The 7,401-nt window shown below is 35.1% G+C and overlaps 1 long non-coding RNA gene across 2 annotated transcripts; it reads right to left on the reverse strand.

Annotated features, from left to right (window-relative positions):
- Nucleotides 1-1,871: 1,871 nt before the first annotated feature.
- LOC131071018 (uncharacterized) lies at nt 1,872-7,401 on the reverse strand. 2 transcript variants are annotated; one of them, XR_009371917.1, is made up of 4 exons: nt 7,131-7,401; nt 4,834-5,245; nt 4,650-4,697; nt 1,872-2,404 (listed from the first exon to the last, which is right to left on the reverse strand). It is a non-coding gene; the product is annotated as an uncharacterized LOC131071018 (long non-coding RNA). The 2 variants fall into 2 exon arrangements; XR_009371916.1 differs by having other exon boundaries at nt 4,650-5,245.

Consider the following 7,401-nt stretch of genomic DNA (forward strand, 5'->3'; position numbering starts at 1 on the left):
GATATGGAGCAGTGCGCATATCTTCCGCAGTGAAGACATGATTTGTTAGACTTCCTAATTACAAGCTATCATTTTCGGTGAACGAAAATGGTTTTCAGGCAACGTAGACTTGTTCACCAGCCGGTAGAAGACCGTATACAAGCATGAGACGCCGCAACGATGTGGGATTGAATAAAACTACCTTTGCGCATTCTCTATTTGCAGGCATGGATGTTCATCGCAGTTCCAATGTTAGAATATGGGGGAGGCTATGTTCTTGACTTTCACAAAATGTCAAAAAGGTTTCAAGTACATGAGTGGGCAATATATATTCGTTTACTTCCCTGCAGTACCCTAATTTGAATGGTAGTTATATACCTTATTTATACTCGTTAAGTAGCAGTACAATTTTTCTTCTTAACTATTTTCATCACTAACAAAGATACCATTATAAATGATTGGACTAGAACGCTGAAAAATTAATCCTGGATTGGTAACCATAATTCTGACTTACAACCTGTTTTTCTACATGATCCTCTTATATTTTATAAATAATTAATCCGAATCAGAATTTACATTCTCTATCGTTTGTTTGGATTGTTACCAAGTTTGTAAACCTACCATTGCTGGCAAGAGCGATCTATTGAAAGACGACTTAATGCAAGGAGAAAGCAATCCAAGGTAAAACCATTTTCTCATGTTTTTCAAATGCAATGGAGACTACAAAAAAATAAAATAACATTGGAGGGATTATCATTCCAAGGAGAGTGACGTTAAATATGTGACTATACACAGATTCCCAAGATTACTGATAGATAGACCACATTAGTTTTGTTTTGTTATGTATTTGCAGTTAAGAGATTTCTGGCTTAGACAATGAATATTAATTATGAGAATCCTGTAATCGGAAACATTGAATGTAACGGGAAATATAATATTATTTGCCCAAAAGAAACTCAGAAAACCCACTATTGATAAAGATTATTACCTAATTTGACTTGCATATAATTTATTATAAAAATGGAACCATCGTGCTCATATTACCCTCAAAATAAAATGAAAAAGATAATTTGTTTTTCCCTCATCCTTGAGACCATTTAGGGGAAGAGTGCAAGTTACCATTCATGTTCCAATAACCGTTTAGTCCTTTGCACACCCAACCCTTCAATTACTAACTTTAAAAAAACCAAAAAACAAATAACTAAAAGCCCATTAATAAATTTCACATGTACCAATAGCCACTCATTTTTTAGCATTTTTGGATCATAATTGTTCCATTTGTGTACCTTTTTGGTACCCATATCGCATGGACATTTGTGCATAAGTATCGGCAAGTTTAATGCACGGTTATTAGGGCATCTTCAAGCAGGTATCGAGCGACACTTTGAAATATATACTTTCTGACCCTTGTGTGCATAACGGATCCCTCAGCGTGCATCGTTACTACCCACAAGCCAAAATAATAGCTATAAGCAGTTAAGTCACATGCAGAGACGACAAAAAAAAATCGTCAAAATCCAATGTAGTGTGTAGAATATGTTGGTGTTCATAGTTAGCTACAACAGCTACTGATATGCTTCCCCTAGACACCGAAGTAGCAAATTAGATGTCAGAGACCCTGGCTAATATGGTGACACATGGTTTCCATCCTGTATACTCTGAACGGGAAAAAAACCTCTGCTGCCGAAGTATTTGATTGTTGCTTTCTATTCCAAAACTTTTACTTCATTATTTTGGCAAACAAACCCTCTTACCTCTTCAGCAGTCTCGTCTTTATGAATGAGAGGGGCCACGAGAAACTGAATATATGATGATCTATCAATTTGGAGATTATTTCCCTTTGTTCGCAACGGAATGAGACCCAGATATAGACATGAATAAGACACAAAAAGTATCACAAAAAGTATCTTTTCCGTACTTACATATATCTATACAGTGAAAGCAAACATGAATTACTCCAGACTCTCAACTACGTTTTAACAGCAGCTTGAGCTTTTATGTCCTCTAGATTTAAGTTCCAGCCACTGATCCCTCGCTTGTACTCATTCTAATATCATATACAGAAATTCATATTTTCTCAGTTTTTGCAGTGTTTAGAATACACACTTTTTCTGAAAAAACAAAATTTATGCAATCTTTATGTTTGTTTCACAGGGGAGCAATACAACTGCTGTTCATCAGTGTCAGAAAAGGCCTGAAGCAATTGAGGAAAGGTTCTCCTTTAGATGCATTTGTCAAATTCAGCTTCTCACAGAGAGTTATTTATTTTGTCTGAATGTTATGAAGGAGTGGCGTTCATGGCAATCTTCTGTTACCTTTGTTATTCTCTTGCTTTTTCAAACAAATAGGATGTTCTGGATTTTCCATGTGCCTTCTCTCCATATTCATCCTCTGTTACCTCTTGCTTCATGGACCACTCTCTGTTCTGTCCACAATTCACAAACACCAAATGGACCCATCATATTATATAATTAGTAGTACATTTCTTTACTAAAACTAAGATGAATTAATTCTGATTATGAAACCTTCAATCAGTTAGGTAATACTGCAGACACAATTTATGAAATAAATTTATTATTAGAGCAAGACGACATACATTTAGCAAGTCTAATTTGTGTGTGAAACTCAAACATAGAAGATTTGGCATAAGGAGTCATGGTAGGGTGCCCTAAGATGGCTGTTCTCCCTTCATGCAATCCTCCTTCATTCTTCTATGGCTGGAGATGTCTATGGTTCACCAATAGTCCCTCAACGCAGGAGTTGGAAAGGGACTTGCAATAGGGCACCCTTAGCAGTTCTCCCTCTCACAGTGCAGTAAGGTGCCCTCATAGCTGTTCTCCCTACTTGTCACCGCAACAGGGTGCCCTATAATGCTGTTCTCCCTTAATTGCAGATTCCTTTTTTTGCTCCTTTGTGACAGACAATTGCAGATTGTATTTATGTTTTAATATTTAACATATAACAGAGATGCACCTTAAATTTATATATTTAAAAGTAAACATAGTTATGTATTACCACAATAAATTGATATACTAATAAGTTACACTCTGATCTGATTATCATTTGTAGCCTTTAGTATTATGTATTTGTCCCTTGATCTAAAGGTTCGATCTGCTGGTGGATCAATAAGTTGTTTTTGATTTGATGCCCCTCCTCCATTATAAATCTTTTATATCCTCATCGCTGAATGGATGCCTTTTGGGCTGGATCTTTCTCTTGGAAGGTGGCGTCTCCTCAAGTGTCTTAATCGCTGCTCTTGACTAACTTGTTATCTTAACAATTTGTTTGGGAAACTAATTCAGAATTGCACTGATTGCTCTTTCTTAGAGTGTGGTAATTAACCCATGGTCCTATCCTTAACACGGATTTGTTATTTGCTGCTCCAAATGCATCTGATGCCCTTCTATCCCACCGTTAATTTCATCCAGGTTATTTGTCAATGTGTATTCGCTGCAGGGGGCATGACAGATGCAGGAAATACTGAAAACTGTTACTCACTTGGGGAACTATATGATGCACATACAATGTATAGTCTATACATACCATATGTGTATATTGTAGACGAGACTGTTTCATTCCCTGCAAGTGACAGATACTTTATTTGGATATTTATAAATATGTTCATCAGTTTGGACTCCATACAAGTGAAAAATTTCTTGGCATCAATGAATTTCTGTGGAATACAAAGCTGTGGAATTTGTATTCAATTGTAACTTAGCAAATTGTGATTTCATCAGCATTGACAATGAAGTGTCTGAAATCATGAGCTGATCTATTGAAAAGGAACTTAGTAGCTTGCTCTTCATTTGTTTTAAAATTAAATCAGTTTGAGAATATAATTCAGGATGTAAAATAGTGTCATCCAATTGTATGTATCCCTCTATTTCACCATTCAAAGTTCAAACCATCTAGAAACATACAAGCTTGTGCCACAGACCAATCATGCAAAATCTTCTAGACTTATAATTGTAACTAACTAATTCTTACATATTTTGCTGCAAATTTGTTTTCTCCATGTAAAAACCATTGCTGGTTTTCTTCTCAAACATATTAAAAAAAAACTGATAAAAATCATACCAGGTTAAGACCTCATCTTTAAGACTATCTTGGACATCCAGATCATGCTGGTATACAATATGCATCAAAGTCATAATTCAGCCTGAAATTTTTATCATTAGCCATGTAAACTCTCGACCATCTTCTAATTGGAACTTAATAAAAATATCTTGCTTCCCTTCTTATATTCCTTACCTAGGAGGAGAGGGTGATTCAGGAACACTAACAAATCTTCACATTCTTGTCCAGTATAGTGACCGTGTTAGATCTCAACCCTATATGAAGGTAAATGACAGGAAGGAAAGCATCTATAGCTCATGTTTTTAGGAGCAACTCCGTGGAGAATCAGGAGAAGTTCGAAAGGATAGATTTACACACAAAATAGGAGACGACTTTGAAAGTAATAAGAATAAACTACTCTAAACTTACTTCAATGCAAGAGCCAACAAAGTGAAAGTAATAAGCAGAAACTGCTCTAAATTTACTTAAAAGCAAAAGCCAAAAAAACAAAAAATGAATTTTGAAGAAGAATAAAATGCTCTAAACTTACTGACATGCAAAAGCCAGGGAAAGACAATTTTGAAAGTAAGAAGAATAAAAAGTTCTAAACTTACAGGAAAAGCCCAGATTAGAGATCAGACACTTACAGGAGCAGCCACAATCTGCCGTGAGATGTAAAACTATTTTATCATTTCTCATCACCATGCAGGCAGAGAGTGATAGCAAATAATTTATTCTAGATAAACCAAATCTAGAGAGAACACAAATCATAACAATTTAATGGATATTCAAACAAACCTGGTTTGATAAATCATACAACGTACTAAGTACTCTTCCAAACATACAAAGCATTCCTGAAAGTATCTCTCGTTAGAAAACAAGCTCAACTGTAGCAATTCAACCAATTGATGTGCAGAGTAGTACAGTTCGCAAGCTGGAAACAAACCTATGTCAATATAACACAACTCTTCGCAAGCTGGAAACAAACCTATGTCAATATAACACAACTCCCATGCTAGAAAATATATATTTATAACTATTGCAGTTAATTCATAGTTCTCGGAGAATGATATACCTAAAAAAAATTTAAAGAAAAATAAAACCATTAATGTTCAACCAAAATTTAATATGCAATGCCATTCTATAGCACGTCTAAGGCTGCCACCATCATTAAATATCTTCAGCCTCACCAGCATCTCTTCATTCTCACCTGCAAGGAAATTCATTTTCAATTTCTAAATTATAAAGTGATGTGGTCTGTTATTTAAAAGAAACATAAAACATTCCTAACACATTCCCTCAACCATTGTAGTAAAAATAACTATTGTCTCACCATTTTATAAACCAGATGGCAGCATTACAAGTAAATGGATGTCCAAAAAGTGGATCCTGTTGATTATTTTCAGCACTCTAGAGTGCCAAACTTCACAGTGTTGCGAGAAGCATTCAGTGGAATTCCTCTAGTTTTAGAAATGATTTGAGGTGGTCTGCACAACATCAACTCACTTCTAAAACAAGAGGAAACCACTAAATACGGGCGAGCTTCCTCACCTTTCTCCATCATCCAAAGCATTTGCAAAAGCCTTAGAAAGCACACTCGATGTGCATCTAGAGGTAAGTCTAATACCCTCACATATTTAATATGCAATGCCATTACATTCGACTTTCTAAATTCTAAAATGAAGTGGTCTGTTATTTAAAAGAAACATACAACTTTCCCGACACATTTCCTCAACTATTGCAGAAAAGATAACTATTATCTCGCAATTTTATAAACCAGATGACAGCATTACAAGCAAATGGATGTCTAATAAATGGACTATGCTGCTTAATTTCAGCAATCTAGACTGCCATACATCAAATTGTGTTGCAAATGGCATTCAGTAGAATTCCTCTAGTTTCAGAAATGATTTGAAGCAGCCTGTGAAACATCGACTCACTTCTAAAACAAGAAGAAACCATTTAATACAAGTGACCTTCGATCACCTTTCACTGTTATTTAAAGCATCTGCAAGAGCCTTACAAAACACTTGATGTGGATCTAAAAGTAAGCCTAATACCCTCACATATTACTCAGGCCAAAATTAGATAAGTTAAATAGAGATTATCTTTCACAAACCATATAAAGATATTAGAAAGGTTACAAATAGGTCCATGACACCCCGCCCTGCCCCCTCCTCCGCCTACTGAAATATAATATGCTGCTTAGTGCTGTGACTCTGTTTTGCCTGTGAACTCTCCCATTGATTTTTGAGGTATGATGATTTCTTTCCACCCACTTTTTATGTTGAACTAGCATATTATACTGATCAATGATGTTTCTAAATTAAACTGTGTAAGATTCTTGGAATCAATATTCATACAACATGATCCATCATCAGGATGATAGAAAGTTTCAAAGGAACCCACCTTGTAACTGATCTGAAATGTTGAATCAAAAACTCTTCAACAACCCAATCCAGAAACAACATTGATCAAGCTTATGGATTGTAGAAATCTCATATCTTTAAATAGTGTATTATAATTTAATATAAAAATATACTATTCACTGTAAAAGAAATCCAAACCCCAGCCACAACAAAATAGCCAATAACTAACATATAAAGAAAATTAGGGAAATTTCAAACTAAGACCATCCAGATTTAATATTTAACTCACAGCCAAACCACCTGGCATTAGAAGCTGTATTTGTCAGAGCATATTATTACTACTGAAAGTGATTCTCTCATCTTACATACAGCATAAAAGAATAAAGACTTTAACAGGAGCAAAACAGAACTAAGAACTACGTAGAACTATTATTGTAAAATTCAAGACCTATAAAGTATCCAAGATCAAAGGTTGTAAGAATAAAAAACGGGAAGAATTATATATATGTAAAACCCATTTTACAAGATTAATAAACCAGCTTTCTCACAGAAAAAAGCAATTACCAAGAATGCAATAGTAACAATAGGTGCAATTGAAAGTAATTTTCATCAAAGAACTTAAACGAACAGATAAGATCAAATCTACAGACCAGAAATCCTGCATACCCAAAAATAACGATAAAACAACTAAACCCTTCTGTAAGATTAAATAAGAGAAAAAAAAACCTGGAAAGCGAAATTATCAAACGCTCTGCGCACACGCAATCAAAACAGAACTTCTGTTTCTATTTAAACATCATCCTCTGTTCTCTGAAACCCTCAAACTACTGTGCATTCTCTGAGAAACCCTAATAAAGTTATTTGTATTTTCCGATGTTAGAAGATCTGGTTAGGTTTTCGTCTCGTTAAACAAGACATTTTCGATGGAACCCCTTCGACTTAAGCCTTCCCGAGAGTGGAATATACGCAGGAAAGTTGAGGCTCCCTTGTTAAAGAA

This window comes from Cryptomeria japonica, chromosome 3 (assembly GCF_030272615.1).
Source record: "Cryptomeria japonica chromosome 3, Sugi_1.0, whole genome shotgun sequence".
NCBI lineage: Eukaryota > Viridiplantae > Streptophyta > Pinopsida > Cupressales > Cupressaceae > Cryptomeria > Cryptomeria japonica.